Raw genomic sequence first — 21228 nt, 5'->3', positions numbered from 1 at the left:
TAATAGGAAACTAGAGAATTCTATCAATGATGCTCGATCCAAATTGTTTGTATTTAATATCATACCAATAATGGATCAAATTCAATAATTCTTTGGCGACCTTTTCATGACATATTTTAAACATTTGTATATATAAATTGTCATGATATGTGAATTTTGAATGACATTTCAATGACTATTTTTGGTTACAAAAGGAAATTTTCTTTGTCAATCTTCAATTTAATTGTACATAGATCAAACCATCTTGTATCAATTACTTATTGTAGAAATTAGGGTTCAAGTTCCAATTTCATTAATTATAGACAAAAGCTCTTTTTTAGCCTTGTTCTAATACAAGAGGGTACATCTTAGTGATGCTAAATTTGACATGAGCTTATTGGAAAATTGGTCATCCAAAGTGTTCTTTTAAATCACTATTTGAGAGATTACACATTGATTGAGAAAATCTCTTCTAAGTTTGGTTTGAGAAAAAAAATAATACCCTCTTTCTGGAGAAAATGATACATAATTAAATTGTAAGTAAAATAGAAAAATTTAAAATGTCTTATCACTAGTACATTTTGACAAATATGTGACTAAGCATGTAAAAATATTTGTCTTACCTCTAGAACTTTTAGTTACATGACTAAAATTGATCAAATTCTATTTTTTTAAATAATTTATTAGTATAAATAGGTAAATAGATTACTAGTTTAGTCATCACGTAAAACTAGAACGTTAGGGAGAAAATGAAAAAATAATTAGGTGTTGGAGTTTTACATTAACTAGATTATTTTTAGGTTTCTTTTAGTGTAATAAAATATATGACTTATTGCAAATTTGTCAATAATTTTTAATATCTTGTTAGATAAAAAAATGTTAGTTAGCAAAAAAGTTAGTTTATTGATAACATATTTTCACAATCCATGATATTATATCAATGTTTCTCAATAACATTGTGTGGGACTTTATTAGGATCAACATTTAAGATCACACTCAATGATTCATCATTAGGATGAGAGAGCTAAGAAGTATCCAAATTATTTATGCTCATGAAAATCACACACAATTTTATCTAGAAGCATGTATATAAAATAAGTTAGTTGTTATAGGTATTCTCATAGGATGTTATTCATGGTATTTGTATAGCTTATAAAGCCATTTCTATTCACTATAATGAACATCTAGATGATTTAATCAATGCATTTTTATTGTTATACTATTGTCCCCCTATTTGGTATTAGAGAGAATTCATATTCTATACCTATGAATTCCATAGTGGGAACTTGATAGTCTTATTGATGAAGGGTGGTCCCCTTAATACCACAAACACATAACAAAAAAAAAATAACAACAATTTGGTGAGATGAAAATATGGGCTTCTTATTATTGCTGCAAATGCAGAATTACAAAATTTTGAAATATAATATGCAAAATGACATGGGCACCTTCCTTACAATAATTTGCACCAAAAAACCTTGCAAAATATCACCCAGAGTAATCCTAGACTATGTATGGGAATTTCTTATATAATTAAGACTTGAAAGGGTTTGAGGGTGAAGAAGGAGACAAGAAAGCTAGGGCTCAGGGTTATATAATTGAGTCATGTTCACAGGAAAGGAGATCTAAAAGGCTAAGGGTTAAAAAAGGAGAGAATTATAAAGAAGCTAACATAGATGATTCTAAGGATAAACATGATGGGGAGACCTATGAAACTGAGGTTGAAGAAGTGCCAGAGAAAGATGATAACATTGTCACCAAGGAGGAATTTTAAGCAGAGGAAGATGATGATGATTCTAAGGTTGAATAGGACACTTAAGAAGTTCATATTGAGGTTGTTATTGGGCCTAATGTTGATACCCCCATTTCTGACAACCTTGTGGCTAAACATATTAAAGTTTTCTCCAATCGTATGCCCTCTAAGGATACTAATATTGAAAAGATTAAAAAAGATCTAGAAGAAAAAATTAAGGTCCTATATGATTTTTTTTTTAAATCTCTTAACAATAAGTTTGACAATGCTATAACTAGCATTAAGTTTGTGTGGCCATTTCAACAATATGCAGGATCTAGAAAGAAAGGATGAGGAAGGCCATCTTTGGCACTATTACGGGTAACAACAAAGTCAAGAAAGTTTCCATGTAGAAAAAAAATGTGTGTGTGGAGATGATGAGCACAAAGGATGATCACAAATGGACAGATGTTCTCAAGTACATGGTCAAGGACTAGGAGAACATTAATTTGGCCTAGTTCTTCTTGTCCCTAGATTTATTTTTTGTTAGTTTTAATGTTTAGTACTTTTAGTTACTTTCTTTTAATGATAGTGTGCTCCCTCTTGTAATTTCAACATATAATTTATATACTATTATGTTAAATATGGATCTAGCTAATCACCAGTACTCTAAAACTTAGTTATCTTTTCTAATTATCAATAATGTTTCAGTTGATAGATTATAATTTAATACTAGTAGTACTTTACTTGGTTTTTTAGTAAGTTTTTTTTTTTTTCTCTTTGGTGGGTCTTTATTAGTTTGTGTTACAGATGGTCTTTTCTACTGCTTGGCAGTAATGACCCAAAGCAAAAAAAATGTTGTTTCTTTGTCATATCTTGGGTTTAGGACCCTTTTCTTGCCTCCTATTAAAAAAAAAAAAACATGGAATGAGCTTGTTGAGCCCAAATTTGTTGTTGAAAATAGATAGTTGCTTGTGCCAAGAATTCCTCAGAAAAAAACATGGAATTTTTTTATCATTTATCTATTATTCTTGTTAGTGGCCTTAGTGAACTACCACCTATAATAGACAAACCACTACGCATCCCACTCTAAGGCTCTTTATTTATGAATTGTTTTAAATATAATTTTAAAAAACAAACTAATAAGTGTACACTTTTCACTGCCTCTCAATACCACATACTCCTAGTTCATTAGCTAAAATGTCCATTTGCACATTTTATTGAAAATTTTGAAAAACAAAAAAATAGTAAGCCTGCTTCAATTGAATCCTTTCAAATTCAGTTTAAAATATGAATTATGTCAATATAGAAACCTCCTACTTCAAATTTAACTATACTTTCTTTGTGAAAATATCTTTTAAGCACATCTATGTTTTCTTTCTTTTATATGAGAGGTCACATCCAAATATTACATTTTTGTTCAGTCCTCAATGCTTATCAATACTACCTAGATCTAAAAAATATTATATTATATTGAAATTATTTATAAATCTTGTGCTCATTCAAGAACAACATGAGAACTACAAACTTATTCAAGCTCCTTTCGAGCAACCACACTAAAACAACATTTGGAAACCAAGAGTCACAACATAGAATTCCACAAAGATGTCCCTCTTGGTATTTGAGCTAGGGTCTCCACAATGAGAACTTATTGCTTCAACCAACTAGGCTAAACCCCTTAGACTAGATCTACAAACTATTTGAATCGAAAGATTATATAGTAATTTATTTTTGACATTAAAATATAATTAATTATTATTTATCATACTTTCAACCAATATGTTATATTAATTTTATATTCCAAATATTTAATTCCTAAACAAATTTAAAAAAATCTATGATTGAATACTATTAATGTTTTTGACATATTAAAATATACATCTCTTTAAAACACTAATTTACCATAGTCACAATTGCATAATCTGCCAAACTACATATTATATTACTTAGAACAATATTCATCTGTTCATTAGCTCATAGGCTATTCATTGGGGATCCTTTTTCGAGAAGTGTTCTATTCAGGCCCGCAAATGGTTAACCCTGTGAAAATTTTGGCAAAGGAAAATAAATGGAGATTTCTGCAGTAGACTGTTTATTCGCCACATAGCCGCTTGGAGGGAGCATAGCCAGCTGCCTCGTAATGCCTGACATGTAGAGGAGGGAGGCCACGGAGCTATGTTGATACCACTATCATGAGGAAGGCATTTTAGAGTGTTTGGAAGGGAAGAAAAGCATTTGAGGCACAAGCGTGAGTGGGCTTGAGAAGAAATCTCTCAGAAGATAAGGAGAGTGAGAAGAGGAGACGTGGTAGAAATCTATGCAGGTGTGGCCTACTGGTGGTACAATGATGGCCACAAGCCTCTCCAAACTATGGTCATTGCCAACTCCTTTAACCATCAGAACCAGCTCGACAAATACTACCGAGTAAGTATTTCATTTCATTCATCCCTCTTTCTCTTTCTTTTCCAATGTCCATTAAGAATCAAATCGAAATTGCATCTTGGAAAATTACTTAATTTGCAATTCCACTCATCTTGAATAAACTTCTAATTCTTTTCCTTTTCTATTTGTGCCCATTTCCAATCAAACGAAAATTGTGACGACAACTCTCCTTTTTGGTGGGATCACTAGCAACACGGGAAGGGAGCGAGAGGGCGGGAGAAGGGGAGAAATATGGAGGCACGGTTCGATGCGAACATGTTAGCCGAGGCATTGGGAGTGAGGAGACAAGTTGTCAGAGAATCGGGTATAACTATTCGATCGTTGTGTTAGAAAAATTGCAGAAGTGCATTTTATCTAAACCAAGGGAAGCTCATATGGACCTCCCATAACATGGAGGCTCCATAGGGATTTGGAGGGACATACGTTAAAATGGGTCATTAAAGGTTTTTTTTGGTTGACCTATTGGCCAAATACACACCACACTAGATGTTTGGAGACTAAACGTCATGATTTTTGTCAAGAATTGGATCTTACATTGGTTCAACCTTTGGACCAACACCCACTTGAATGTTTGATATCAGTCAGGGGAATTCCCTTTCTAAAAACCATAGTTACTTGTCAAGAATTGGATCTTACATTGGTTCAACCTTCTGGACCAACACCCACTTGAATGTTTGATATCAGTCAGGGGAATTCCCTTTCTAAAAACCATAGTCACTGAAAGTATTTAAATGTTTCTTCATTTCAAACAGTTCTATTAGGAGTTTTCAGCTATGTGAAAGACTATTTTTTGTTCTTTTTCCGGAGTGCATCTAGTGAGGTGAAGATTGGGGAAAAGAGGTAAGTAATTATGTAACTATTTTATTTTTTGAATATGCTTATTGCATTTCTATTTTTAAATGTTAACTAAATATTGTTCTTCTATATCTGTGGCTCTTAATAATCTACTTTCCATTGCTATAGTAGATTTGTTCAATTTTTGCTAGAAATGGAATAGACTCCATATAAGATTATTTCTTATGTTTTATTTATTGCGAGTGTATGAGCCATGTCGACCATGATAGGGAGGAAGAGGGACGCCCCTATTTTCCACCACAGTGGTAAAGGACTCAAAGGAGGATGAGAGGGAAGGAATGAATCCAGGTGGGCTTCATCAATTCTACTGCAACATGCACCTGCATCACAACATCGACCGCCCGACAGCACTGACGTCTTCGTGAGAGCTAGAGGGAGACTCAACATCATCAACCGCTTCAAACTTCATGCTCTCTCCCACCTCAACTTGGTTTCCAAGAGAGGTATCCTCCACCGTGTATGCCTAAAGTTCCTCATTTCTCTTCAAAATGTTTAACTGGGTTGGTTTCTAAGTTTCAGACAGTCAAATTCTGATGTTTAACTTTGAGCAACTTCATAGGAAGAAATGTTTGCACCATTGTGGGTGGCATGCAATGCAATAATTTATGCCACCAGAGGTGATGCCTAAATTTTGGTTGTTGAAAGAAAGGGAAGGCAGGTGTTCAATGGAAGAGTTCAGGAAGGGTGGTCATCCCTTAGTTTTATGTTGCAATGAAGAGGGTCGGCAACCAGGGATTCAAATGGATTACCTTCAACACATGCCATAGGTGAGTAAGTTTGAATTTATTGCTTTTCTTGTGCAACATAAGTGGGGAAAGATTATTGAGGGCTATGGTTGATCTGCAATCGAATCCGATTGAGCTTGTGAGAAATATCAATTAAAATTTAAACTCACAACCCTAAACTTAAAAAAAATCTTACTCGGCACTTAAAAGTTACTCGGCACATGAAGGTGTCAAGTGCTAGTTTTACTGGGCACAGGAAGGTGTCGAGTGCTAGTTATGCTCAGCACTTGCTCGGCACTTCAAGGTGCCGAGTGACAGGGAACAGGTGCCAAGTGAGCTCGGCACACAAAGGAAAATGCAGTAGATGCCGAGTTAGCTCGGCACTCAAAGAAGACAATGGATGCCAAGTAAGGTCGGCTCCAACTAATAAAATTTATAACTTAGAAACAATCTAACATGAATGCTTTCACGATTAAAACCAAAGAGCCAAGCTTTAAACTTTCAACCAAGTTTCTCAAATGCAATGAATAGATGAGGAATAATAATAGATTCAAGTATGCCTACTTTCTTTTCTATTCAACTGAGATTTAAACTATTACAAAATTTGGGAGCATTCGGTTTCAACCAGAAAACCCTAAAATAACCCTAAACTGATAATACTTCAAACTTCAATAAACTTTTAAAACTGGAACACTAATGGCTGCATACAATGGTGCCTAGAGCAATCACTACTTCAATAGGAAAAATCCAAACAACAACAAACTTACAGAGTGAGGAAGGGAAACACATGCAACTGCAGGCACAAACTTCTTTCCTTCTTCCTTCTCTGCTCAGATATGCAACTTCTCTCTGATCTGCTTGATCTGCTAACTCTCTTGAATGAATGTAGAAACATTCCTTTTTGTCACATTCTTCCTTTCCCTCTCAACATTCAAATTTAAAACTTACCTACCAAAAATAAATGCCTGTCGACCATGGAAGCCTGTGGTGACCTGACAGGGCAGATGGGCGTGGGGGTCGAGGACAACCTTTAGGCATTTGACGTTTAATTTCCAACACTGCCCCTTTTTTCAGAGCCAAAAAAATAAGGATCACAACTGATCCAAATCAACTACACCAAGACTCTCTCTTAAGTGTACAAAAGTTCCAATGCCTAATGGTTTTGTGAAAATGTCTGCTAGCTACTACTTAGACTTGCAAAATTCCATCTTGATATCCCCATTCTCCACCAACTCTCTGATGAAGCGATATCTGATCTCAATATGCTTGCTTCTCCCATGGAAGACTAGATTCTTAGACAATGCAATTGATGAGATGTCATAATAAATTGTGGTTCCATCCTCTTGCCTTACATTCAAATCTGTCAAGATTCTCCTTAGCCAAATTGCTTGACATGCTATTGCATTTTCTGCTATGTATTCAACCTCTGCTGTAGATTGAGCAACAATAGGTTGCTTCTTGGATGCCCATGAAATTGCACCCGATCCCATATGAAACATGTATCCAAAAGTGCTCTTCCTATCATCTAAACTTCTAGCCCAATCACTATCCATGTAACCAACCAACTTGAAATCATCATTTGTAGTATATAAAATCCCAAATCCCTTGGTACCTTTCACATACCTTAGGATCTTTTTTCCTACTTGCCAATGGGAATCCTTTGGTGTTTCCATAAATTTGAAAATTAGACTTACTACATGCATTAGGTCTGGCCGAGTTGCAGTCAAATACATTAGACTTCCAACCATACTCTTGTATAATGTTGGATCCACTCTTTTGCTAGAGTCTTCCTTGCTCAACTTCAGACCTATTGTTGTTGGTGTGGGGGCTGCCTTACTGTTCTACATTTTGAATCTCTCCAAGATCTGGCCTGCATATTTTTCTTGAGAGATGAAAATGCATTATGCATTTGTTTTACTTCTATGCCTAGAAAGTATTTCAGGAGACCTAGGTTTGTCATTTCAAATTCACTTTTCATGGCCTCTTTAAAATCACCAATTAGAGCCTTGTCATTTCTAGTAAAAATTAAGTCATCTACATACAAGACAACAACCAATACATTACCATTTACTACCTTGATGTAAAGAGTGGGCTCACTATTGCTTTTGCTAAAGCCATTGCTCATCAAATATGATTCAATCCTATTGTACCATGCCCGTGGAGCTTGCTTGAGCCCATAAAGAGCTCTCTTCAACCTATATACTTTGTTCTCTTCACCTGCAACTTCATAAATAGGTGACTGCTCCACATACACTTCTTCTTTCAATACACCATTAAGGAAGGCAGACTTCACATCCATTTGAAATACCTTCCACTTGTGATGGACTGCAATTTCTATGACAACATGCACAGTTTCCATTCTTGCAACAAGGGCATAGGTCTCATCATAATCTCTTCCATATTGCTGTTTGTAGCCATTGACTACCAACCTTGCCTTATGCCTATCAATCTTGCCTTCAATATTGCATTTGGTCTTATACACCCATTTCACTCCAATCACATGCTTCTTTGGAGGCAATTCAGTTAGCTCTCATGTCTCATTTATTTCTATAGCATCTATTTCCTCATCCATGGCATTACACAATTTCTTCTCCTTAATAGCTTCCTCAAAATATACTGGATCACTATGAGAAAATAATGCGAAATTAACACTCATCATAATCTTCATACCTTTCATCTTGGTATAACTCCCTAAGACTCTTGGTCTTTCTTGGTAACAAGGAGGAGAGTGTGGGATCAGAATCTTCACTGCTACTGCATTGCCGACCAGCTCGGTCTTCACTAGTACTCAACACTGATACTCAATCATGCCTAGAGGAGCTCGGCAATGACTGAACCTGCTTGCCTTTTCTTCTATTTGCTCCTTCTTCTTGATGTTCATCAGCATCTTCTTCACTCATAATTGGCACTTTACTTGAAGTGCTCGGTGACTCATCAATTGCACCATACCAAGATTGATTTTCAAGAAATTCCACATCTCTTGACAGAGTCATCTTGTTGTTTAATGTGTCATACAATCTGTATGCCTTAGATTCTGGGCTGTACCCTATGAAAATACATTTCACACCTTTGTCATCCAATTTCTGCCTTTGCTCTTTAGACACATGTGCATATGCAACACATCCAAACACCGTTAGGTGTTCAACTATCCATCTTCTTCGTGACCATGCTTTCATTGGAATTCTATCACGGATTGCCTTTGTAGGACACCTATTAATTAGGTAAACTATTGTTGCCACAGCCTCTCCCAAAAATTCAGGTGGGAGACCTTTCTCTTTCATCATGCTCCTTGTCATTTCAGAAATGGTCCTGTTCTTTCTTTCAGCCACTCCATTCTGCTGTGGTGTATAGTTGGCTGTGAGCTCTTTCTTAATGCCATGTTTCCTGAAAAAATTAAAAAAAGAATTGGAGGAATACTCCCCTCCTCTATCTGATTTAAGGACCTTGATATAGTGTCCACATTCTTTTTCAGCCTAGACTTTAAATTCTACAAATTTATCAAATGCTTCAGATTTATTCTTTAAGAAATACACCCATGTCCTACGACAGATATCATCAATGAATGTCATGAAATAAGTACTCCCCCCAATGGAAGTAACTTGCATAGGACCGACTAGGTCAATATGCACTAACTCTAATGGAAATCTAGCCCTCCTAAAATTTCCTGAATTAAAGAGAAGCCTATGTTGCTTACCCAAAATACAAGCCTCACACTTGTCACATGAATTTCCTACATGTGGCACACCATCTACCATTCTTTTATTTGATAGAAAATTTAAACCAGCATAGCCAAGATGACCATACTTGAGATGCCACAACCATGAAAGGTCTTCAATCACACTCCTTAGAGCTGATTATGTGTGAGGTGCAACACAAACTTGAGATGAGAAACATGTCTCTATCTTCAAGGGAAATATTCTGTTCTTCGTCATTTGAACTGCTGCAGGTAAGTTCTTGCTCCCATCCTTTTAATGAATGACACACGTGTCATTCTCCATCATCACTTTGTATCCATTTTAAATGAGCTGACCAATGCTCATCAAATTGTGCTTCATACCAGGGGCAAAATACACATTTTTAATTTCCCTTTTCTCACCTTTCTTGGTGTGGACCATAATAGATCCTTTGCCCACAACTGGTAGGGTTCCATTGTTACCCATTTTAATTTCAGATTTGAAACTCTTGTCAACGAATGAAAACAAGGTTTCGTTGCCACTCATGTGGTTGCTACATCCACTATCGAGGTACCAAACCTCAAGGCTTCCTTCTTCACCAACATTACACATGATGAAGGCAATAGCGCTAGGTCCACTTCCCATGTTCACATCAGCCACATTTGCTTTTCCTGACTGATCATTCTACTTCTTCCAGCATTCATTTGCATAATGCCCATATTTATGATAGTAGTAGCATTCTACATTACTCTTATTTGAGTTGTAATTTTTCTTACCTCCTCTTGAGGTATTTTGTGAGCTACTTGCTCCATCTGCTCTTCCTAAGCTTTTTGTTGCTGCATTTCTTTATCCTCCATTTCTTTGGCCTCTACCTCTGGAGTTCCTGCCTAAGCCATTTCTTCCTCTCCCCCTTCCTCTTGGATTTGTTTGAGATTTGAATGCTTGCTCTTGGGAAGATGAAGAAGTAGATCTATTGATCCTATGCTCTTGGGTTTGAAGTGTACCCATCAACTCATCCATTGTCAAAACAGTGAGCTCTTTTACCTCTTCTATTTTCATGACTAAATTGTCATATTTATGAGGTAAACTCCTCAATATCTTCTCCACTATCCTTTGCTCTTAATAGTCTTCTCCATTTGACTTCAGTTGGTTAATCACATTGGAGGTCCTTGAACTAAAGTCTGCAACTGATTCATTTTCTTTCATCTGAAGGTTCTCAAACTCCCTCCTGATGTTCTATAGCTTTATAATATGAAATTTATCAGTCCCCTTGAAGTTTGTCTCAAGGATATCCCATACTTCCTTTGCATAATTTTTTGCTGCAATCTTTGGGAATACTATCTCTATCATTGCTGCTTCAATAAGACTTAATGCCTTAGCATCCTTCCTCCTTGACTCCTTCAAATGAGTCTTTTGTGCATTTGTGAGGGCAACATACTGAGTTGGATCAGTCACATCATTGAATCCATTAACTATAAACTCCCAAAAATCATTTGCAACCATTATGGTCTTCATCTTCTTTGCCTATGTATCATAATTTTGCCCATTAAAGGATGGTGGCTACTGCCATATCTTTCCTGAATCTCCTGCCATGTCAAATAACCCAAGAAAACAAATGCCCTAACTCACTGTTGATATGGGGCCTCAAAGCTCTGATACCATGTGAGAAATATCAATTAAAATTTAAACTCACAACCCTAAACCTAAAAAAATCTTACTCGGCACTTAACAGTTACTCGGTAATGAAGGTGCCAAGTGCCAATTTTACTCGGCACAGGACGGTGTTGAGTCCCAGTTATGCTCAACACTTGCTCGGCACTTGAAGGTGCCGAGTGACAGGGAACATGTGCTGAGTGAGCTCAGCACACAAAGGAAAATGTAGTAGATGTTGAGTTAGCTCGATACTCAAAGAAGACAATGGATGCCAAGTAAGGTCAGCCCCAACTAATAAAATTTATAACTTAGAAACAATCTAATGTGAATACTTTCACGATTAAAACTAGAGAGCTAAGCTTTAACCTTTCAACCAATGAGATATCCCCCGACAGGATATTTGCTTCTTAAACACTAAAATACTAAAAATTCAAAGGTTTGACATTTCGTCAAACAATTAGCAATCGTGTTCTGATACCACTAAGATGACCCTAGCTATAAAGGTCACTAAATTTCAACAATGTAATGTGGCAATTCGTCAAATGGTTTGCAAACACAGGCTCTGATGTCAAGGAAATGACCTTTCTGAAATGACCCTTGCTTACTAAATCGATATTGTTACTGGCATGACACTGGAGACTTACTTTTACTAAATAATTGAGTCTGTGCTATTCCGATTTTGAAGGCAAAACACATAGAATGGGCAAGCTAAGTATTTTCCTTCATTTATTAATAACTATGAGATACTGAGGTTACAATAACAAAACATATAATAGATATGAAAAGCCAAGAGTTTGCTCGAATCTTTGAACCTGGTTTTGCTACCAATTATCATGGCATATCCGATCTTCAGAAGATGGGCAAGGTCGGAATAAATATCAAGTCCCTAAATTTATGCTTGAGTTGTCCGGTTGGCTGCTGTCACTGTTTTAACCCGCACATAACCATCTCATGTTTAGCGGATGAACAAACAGATGGTAATCACAGTTATTTCCAACTGTCTGATGAAACACCTTATCTCGCGCTTGCGACCCCCATCAAAACTCTTGCTGTTGCCTCCCTTATCCGTATGTACTATCGGTCTGAGATTGCCGAGTGTTGGGAGCTGAGCCTCAGGTATTTGACTACCAATTTACTCAAGTTTTGGGCAGATCCTCTGGTTACTATATTGCCGTCTTTGCTCTCACCCTTGACATGCACTATGCGATGATGTCTTTAATAACGGCACCTGAAACGATTAAATCGTTTCCTCCTGATCAACCTTGACACTTCTCTTGTGCAAACAGGAGCCGCTCGTGGTTGAAGTTTGTATCGCTGATGGATTCTACTGGAGCGGTAGCTTGTGGTCGCACTAGTCTTCAGAGTCGTTGCCGAAGGTTGCTGACCTGTTAGTCCACTGCGGATTGCAAGAGTGGAAGTTGAAACCGTCGCCCGTCAATCCTGCTGTTTGTTTTAGCCACTGGTTTAATGCGAATCGCTTGAATAGCTCAGCGCGTCTTCTAAGGCCCGAACCCGAGGATCCTCCGCTCGCCTAACAAGCTGTCCAAATACACCAAGGTCGATGAAACCTTGAAGGGCCTGCCACCATGGAAAAGCCCGTGCAAATCCTCTGCAAACAAATATGTGCCATTTGGCCGAAAAACTGAATCCTTAGATCTGCGGCATGAATCAGATTCTGGACTATTAATATCCTCTTCCTTAGCTTATTAAATTGATGAAACTCGTCTCCAATACAAAAACTCTACAATTCCTCAATTCTACCCTTGAATCTTCAATTCTGTTATAAACCTGATAATCTGAATCAAATCCTACAAGAACCACAAATTTGGCCTTAAGCCACAGATTAACGCCCTGATGAAATGACTGAATATCACCTCCAATCTGCAATAATTCAGATGATATTTCACACCCTCAAAATTGCGTACCAATTGAGAGTTATCGTTCTCAATGGCCAACTGTGACAATTGCGAAAACCCTAGGTTCCACAATGCACCCGTGATTGAATCACAATCTGAAACACAAAGAGAGATAATCAACTACTTGATTCGAATGGAGCCCCGGGGTGCCTATTTATTCTTTTCCCTCCATCCTCTCCAGAGACTTCTAGAATCTTTTTGATCTTATCCCTCTAGTGACTTTATTAAATATTTTCCAAGTCACTTTATTAAATACAAGGTCATCTTTTAATATTTATTTATTTAATTAAAATAACTAATTAGTCGTCCTTGGACAACCATTAATTAAATTAATTAAATCGAACTGTCACCAAAAAATTGGGGACATGACAGTCCGCCCTTCCTGAAATTGCTTGTCCCCAAGCAATGGCTGAACCATGAACCAATCAGTCTACCTGGATCCCAAATGTAAACCTGTGTATCATCCCAATCCTCATCATACTCCTGTGGGGAAATCATCAATACCAGTAACTGAGAAACTGTACTCAACATCCAAACAACTGACAACTCTGATGAAATCATCTGTAAACCAACTGTAGATGTCAGTAGAAGAAACCATTCTGCGGAACTCAAGCCAACTGAAACATCAATTCTATCGAAACTCAAGCCCCTGTCAAAAAGACACCTGCACCCAACTGGATTGTAGATATGACAATAGCCATAGGTACCTGAATCACTGCCATCAAATCCAATTTCTGAAAAACTGCTCCGAGTGTGTCGATGCTGCAGGCTGAATAACTTGCTACTACCACTTCTTTTTTCGAAAGAAGGTGCCAATCTATCCCCTAATGGATGATAAGAAATTGGAGCCAATCTACATCTGCGTGAAATAAAGTCTTCTACCTCTGTGTCAAAAGAGAAATGATGAGCGTACCCTACCGTATAATGCCGGTAAGAACCTCCAAATTCTGCTGCCGACTCATCATCACTGAACTGGGAATCAACAGATGGCTCCATTTTCTGACTCCAAGTGACTGTAGGCTGGCTAGGATCCTGTGCATTCTGCTCAACAAACTCCTCCTCGAGATCCTTGTGAGGTAGCATAGTAGAAAGGACCCCTATAATCTTCTCAACCAATCCGCGAATAACACTAGTATCATGGATGAGAACACCTTCTGTCACCTTATGCGAGTCTAACTGAACACACGCACTATCCAGCAAAAACTTCATGAACGGTTCAGTGCAGTAAAAATTATACGAGGAAGCATCAATATACTTCCCTGCACACCACAACTGATCCTCCTGTGAAGGTGGCATACCCAACTGTACCACACTGTCAACTGTCTGAGTAGAATCAATCTGGAAACTTGACTCTACCGGTATCCCGAACTCATTATGACCAACTTCTTCCAAACCCTGAACATGTATGTCAGTCTCAACAATAAACTCCTCAAAAGCAACTGTAGGAGTGTACTTACCGTCATCTACCTCAGTAGTCAAATGAACTGGGTCTGGGGCTGGTTTTGACCGCAAATGCTCCAACTCCACGGTCACCTTCTTCAACTGAAACTGCGAATTCTGTAGATCTCGCTGTGTGTCCTCTAACGCCTCAGTAGTCGCTATGAGCTCTTGGGAAAGCTCACTCACCTCCTCTTCATGATCCAAGAGTGCCTCATATGCTATACTCCCCCACTCAACTAAGTGATCACGGTCGGCTACCAATCGTAAATAATCCTGCTTCAATATCCGAACAGCTTCACGCAAGGCATGAATCTCTGCCAAAGAAAAGTAACCACCGCTAGACTCATCTATCATAGCCGTACCCCAACCAGTAATGGCCAACAAATGATGAGCAGTATCAAAATGCTCACAAGCGATAGCAATGTCTTGCTCACTAACTTTCAACTGGTTAGCCACATGATGGCTCTGGCTAGACTGTCTTCTATAAACTCCCTTTGACACATTGACTGGAGGAATTTCTTCAAAGATACTGGTCTCTGGATTATTACCATCTATATTTTTGGAATCAACTTCAACATCTAGAGTGTCAAAATCTGTAGTTCTGCTGTCAAGCTCTTCTGTACCTAAAGAAACTGTCAAGGAAGCTGAATCTTCAAAACTGTTCACTTCATTCTCCCAGATGTCATCAAAGTCAAAACGATCCTGGGACTCATCTGTACATGCTTCCAAATATGAAAAACCTTCAACACCTTTCAGCAAGGATGGTCGTCTACATATATGAACCAAGCCCAATACCGGTGTATAAAAACTAATACCAACATCGGATGTTCTGCTGGCACAAGGAAAGATAACACCGTATATTCTGCTAATCAAATCCATGATAGTACTCAAACAATCATGGCTATCATAAAGTGCTAAAGATCTTCGGTTGACTGAATCCCAAATGCTGCTGAAACATTCCCGAATCCATATGCAAGAAACAACTGGTAACTCAAGCAAACTACTTACCTGAGTAATGTGACCAATACCAGCTAACTTCACATACCTGTCTGCCATTGTCCTTGTATCCTGGATGTGAATGCAAGATGAACTCGTAGCATTATCAGCTACCATATATGATCCGTCAAATGTAGAAAGTTGAGTGTTAGACATACCAGATGAAATTAAACTTAGCTCCATGCCATGCTCATTCTCATGTCTCTCCCAGTCCTGTAATGCCAAAGTTGCTCGAGTGTCCTCAAGCTCGCAAGAAAGCTTGACAACTTCCTCCTCCTTCCTCCTCAAGGCATCTGAATAATCTTTGGCAAGGCTAAGAAGATGGTCACGGTCTGATAGGAGATGTAAATAGCTCAACTTCGTCTTTCCCATTCCTTCACCAATTGCATGTAAGTCACAGCAAGAAGAATTCGCCTGAACTCCCTTATGTCTTCCTTGTAACTGAATCATCTGGATGTGCTCTTCTAACATCTCCCGCATCCTGTCATGATGAGATAAAGAAGCCACAATACTATCTTTGCTTACCTTCAGCTGGCTGGACAAATCATGTGAAGTACTGCCATTCTCATCCTCATGTGACGAAGCTTCTAATTGAGCCTGGTACTCTCTGTCAGCAAAATCATGAATGCTCGATGTCTGCTCATTTTCTCCAGGTATCTCATCACCATGCACAATGACATCTTCATCGTCATCTGAACTCACTTCACTGGAATCATTGCTTGTCGGAACCAAACTACCTTGAGTACATGAGACATCACCTTTGGGAAACTCGTATTCAACTGTCTCAACTTGAGTGTCAAGTTGACAGTTACTATCCATCAGCGTAATGTCCTTCACTGCTTCTTCCTGTGACCGAACTGAAGCCTCTAACTGGCTGCACACTTGTTTCTCGAACTCCTCATTAAGGTTCCTAGTAGCATCTCTCATTGTATCTGTCAATGCTTTGTGAGAAGATTTGCCAAAATGAAATCCAGTTGATTTACTCACCTTAGCTGGGACGGACAGCCTGTCAAGCATACGATGGCGCTTAACCAACAGTTCAGACATGTTATGTTTGATTTTTCTGAGCTCATCCTGAATGCCTGAATAGTCCTCCTTTCCACAATTCTGACTCTGAATACTGCGTCTATTACTTGTCCGAGATTGTGTCCTTGGAGACTTTGTGCTGTACCTGTCCATCTTGGTTGAAGTAGAGTGCTGATCACTCATGTAAGTCGGTTCTCACCCCACAGGATGGCAAGAAAACCGCTCTGATACCACTGAGATATCCCCCGACAGGATATTTGCTTCTTAAACACCAAAATACTAAAAATTCAAAGGTTTGACATTTCGTCAAAAAATTAGCAATCGTGTTCTGATACCACTGAGATGACCCTAGCTATAAAGGTCACTAAATTCCAACAATGTAATGTGGCAATTCGTCAAATGGTTTGCAAACACAGGCTCTGATGTCAAGGAAATGACCTTTCTGAAATGACCCTTGCTTACTAAATCGATATTGTTACTGGCATGACACTGGAGACTTACTTTTACTAAATAATTGAGTCTGTGCTATTCCGATTTTGAAGGCAAAACACATAGAATGGGCAAGCTAAGTATTTTCCTTCATTTATTAATAACTATGAGATATTGAGGTTACAATAACAAAACATATAATAGATATGAAAAGCCAAGAGTTTGCTCGAATCTTTGAACCTGGTTTTGCTACCAATTATCATGGCATATCCGATCTTCAGAAGATGGGCAAGGTCGGAATAAATATCAAGTCCCTGAATTTATGCTTGAGTTGTCTGGTTGGCTGCTCTCACTGTTTTAACCCGCACATAACCATCTCATGTTTAGCAGATGAACAAATAGATGGTAATCACAGTTATTTCCAACTGTCTGATGAAACACCTTATCTCGCGCTTGCGACCCCCATCAAAACTCTTGCTGCCGCCTCCCTTATCCGTATGTACTATCGGTCTGAGATTGCCGAGTGTTGGGAGCTGAGCCTCAGGTATTCGACTACCAATTTACTCAAGTTTTGGGCAGATCCTCTGGTTACTATATTGCCGTCTTTGCTCTCACCCTTGACATGCACTATGCGATGATGTCTTTAATAACGACACCTGAAACGATTAAATCGTTTCCTCCTGATCAACCTTGACACTTCTCTTGTGCAAACAGGAGCCGCTCACGGTTGAAGTTTGTATCGCTGATGGATTCTACTGGAGCGGTAGCTTGTGGTCGCACTAGTCTTCAGAGTCGTTGCCGAAGGTTGCTGACCTATTAGTCCGCTGCGGATTGCAAGAGTGGAAGTTGAAACCGTCGCCCGTCAATCCTGCTGTTTGTTTTAGCCACTGGTTTAATGTGAATCGCTTGAATAGCTCAGTGCGTCTTCTAAGGCCCGAACTCGAGGATCCTCCGCTCGCCTAACAAGCTGTCCAAATACACCAAGGTCGATGAAACCTTGAAGGGCCTGCCACCATGGAAAAGCCCGTGCAAATCCTCTGCAAACAAATATGTGCCGTTTGGCCGAAAAACTGAATCCTTAGATCTGCGGCATGAATCAGATTCTGGACTATTAATATCCTCTTCCTTAGCTTATTAAATTGATGAAACTCATCTCCAATACAAAAACTCTACAATTCCTCAATTCTACCCTTGAATCTTCAATTCTGCTATAAACCTGATAATCTGAATCAAATCCTACAAGAACCACAAATTTGGCCTTAAGCCACAGATTAACGCCCTGATGAAATGACTGAATATCACCTCCAATCTGCAATAATTCAGATGATATTTCACACCCTCAAAATTGCGTACCAATTGAGAGTTATCGTTCTCAATGGCCAACTATGACAATTGCGAAAACCCTAGGTTCCACAATGCACCCGTGATTGAATCACAATCTGAAACACAAAGAGAGATAATCAACTACTTGATTCGAATGGAGCCCCGGGGTGCCTATTTATTCTTTTCCCTCCATCCTCTCCAGAGACTTCTAGAATCTTTTTGATCTTATCCCTCTAGTGACTTTATTAAATATTTTCCAAGTCACTTTATTAAATACAAGGTCATCTTTTAATATTTATTTATTTAATTAAAATAACTAATTAGTCGTCCTTGGACAACCATTAATTAAATTAATTAAATCGAACTGTCACCAGAAAATTGGGGACATGACAACCAAGTTTCTCAAATGCAATGAATAGAAGAGGAATAACAATAGATTCAAGTATGCCTACTTTCTTTTCTATTCAACTAAGATTTAAACTATTACAAAATTTGGGAGCATTCAGCTTCAACCAGAAAACCCTAAAATAACCCTAAACTAATAATACTTCAAACTTCAATAAACTTTTAAACCTACAACACTAATGGCTGCATACAATGGTGCCTAGAGAAATCACTGCTTCAACAGGACAAATCCAAACAACAACAAACTTACTGAGTGAACAGGGGAAACATGTGTAACTGCAGGCACAAACTTCTTTCCTTCTTCCTTCTCTGCTCAGCTCTGCAACTTCTCTCTAATCTGCTTGATCTGCTAACTCTCTTGAATAAATGTAGAAACATTCCTTTTTGTCACATTCTTCCTTTCCCTCAAAATGTTCAAATTTCAAACTTACCTACCAAAAATAAATGCCTACTGACCATGGAAGCCTGCGGTGACCTGACAAGGTAGATGGGTGGGGCTCGAGGACAACTTGCAAGCATTTTACGTTTAATTTCCAACAGAGCTTTACTGGAAGGAATTTTGTGCTAAAGGTGATGCTGTAGGAGGTGGTGATGAATCCATACGACATATCAATGGGAGAAGTGCATGAGTTGAAGTGGAATAGAGAGCATGACTTTCTCATTCTGCCTCCTCGCAAAGGGCAGAGAGAATTTGAGTAGCAAATGAAAGTAGGGCATCACTTGAGATCCTGGTTTTATGTATAGGTAAATGGAAGTGGGCCCATCTGATCTGTATTTTCCCACTAAAGCTATAAGATCCTAGTCCATAAAAGAAAATTCCTAACAAAAGAGATTTTACAAACATATCCATACTGTTTTTATGAAATATATATCTGATTTGTGTTGAATAGGTGGACAATTTACGAGGACAAAAACCAAGAGAATCAATTTCCATTTTTTACCATTTTAGAAGTGTGGCTACCATAAAAATATTTTTAAAAAAATCATTGTTCTTTAAGAGAATTACATATAAGATATGAAGAAAACTTTCAGGAGTTATACCAGAAAACCAAAGCTACTATGTCCAAAACTAGAGACCCAATTTGGTAAAATGGTTCTCTTTAGTCGAATCTATTTATGAAATTTCTATTTTGTAGAGGGAGATTCAGCCACACTGTTTAGTACTGTAGGTTTTTCACAAGACATGAACAAAATGTCCTAGCATCTAGTCTTCTTATTAAAGCAGACAAATTTCCTTCTATAGCTAGATGAGCTGAACTTACAGTGCTGAGTAATTCACACTTATATTTTTACAACTAATGCAATATAGATGATTTTAAATCCTCTACATTTTCTTTGATTTGATAGATGGAACCATAATTTCCCTTCTATTTTGATATGAACATTTGAATCAAAAGAAATTAATATCAGATTTAAGCATGAAACATCATAGATTTCCTCATTAAGTTCTAAATTCTTTTTTAATTTTTACCCTTCGTAAAATACTATGATTCCACATGTTGAATAAGTAACATTTAGATTATGTAGAAGTAGTTCAACTGATACAGTAAAATTGTCAATGATCAGTTAATTTGTTGTGTCATCATCAGTTAATACTTTTTAAAGCAATTTTAATTAACTGTCAAGCAAATTAAAAGGTTTGCAAGAAATAGTTAAGTTTAATTAACATGCTCGTAAGAAGTTGTTAAGTTTTTAAGCCTTGAGCATTTTAATTTGCAGATTTTTTTAACCTATTGTATCTGTTATTTTACAAAAGAAGGGACCTTAAGCTATGTTTATCCAACATTCATAATAAAAAAAATATTCCAGATTTTTCCAAACTTGTATTTCAGTGATTCTTTCTTTTGAATACTATTAATTGGTATTACTCTTGATTTTTTGAGGGGATTCAAATAAATAAAATTGTGGGTAGTTGCAATCAAATGTTCTCTTCTAAATGACTAGCTCTTTTAGAAATAAGAAAAAGCTTCTTTTTTGCTTATTAGATAGAGAAAATGAAGATTCTCAGTTTGAGTCATTGAGAAATGAGTTTGAGTCATTGAAGAATAAGAAGCTTTTGATATGTTATTTTATTTCTCTCTATTTAGGCTCCTTGTTTTAAAATCTAGATACCTTTGTTCAGCTCTTGTTCTATAATACATCATCTAATTATTTATAATTGAATTGCTCTAGTTATTTATTCAGATAGAAAATAAACAAGTGGGCTCCACTATTAGGAAAGGAGGGAGTTGCACAGAAATATTCTCCTTAGCATCATGTAAAATTTCATTTTACATAGAGAGATTTTATGCTTTGAACTAAATTTACAAATTAAGTATTACTTTACTCTCTATTGATAGGGTTTTAGTTCTACTACTTTTATTATAAATAAATAATTATGCACTATACTTAATTAAGGTCTCACATGAAAATGCATATCATAGCTAATGTCTGTAGTAATTATCTATCAAATTGTTGTCTACATATGTTGAAGCTAAAACAAGACTAGAAAATCATTGGTCAAGGATTAATGTATAAAGAATTAGCATCGACTAATCAAGAATGGGTTGTTATTTCTATTACAAGTCTTAACAACTATGTATGTACAAGCTCAATGAGAATGGAGAAGTAACAAAAAAAAGGCAAGACTAGTA

At 37.4% G+C, this 21228-nt stretch overlaps 1 pseudogene; it reads left to right on the top strand.

The window, feature by feature from the left end:
- The window catches only part of LOC149541897 (11S globulin seed storage protein 2-like), a 38171-nt pseudogene extending 18877 nt beyond the window's left edge, over window positions 1–19294 (top strand).
- The last annotated feature ends 1934 nt before the right edge of the window (window positions 19295–21228 follow it).

The sequence above is a fragment of the Cupressus sempervirens genome, chromosome 8, assembly GCF_028749045.1.
Source record: "Cupressus sempervirens isolate cs-2001-9-10 chromosome 8, ASM2874904v1, whole genome shotgun sequence".
Lineage (NCBI taxonomy): Eukaryota > Viridiplantae > Streptophyta > Pinopsida > Cupressales > Cupressaceae > Cupressus > Cupressus sempervirens.
Note: the sequence above shows the minus strand (reverse complement) of the source record. Positions and strands in the feature narration are given on the sequence as shown.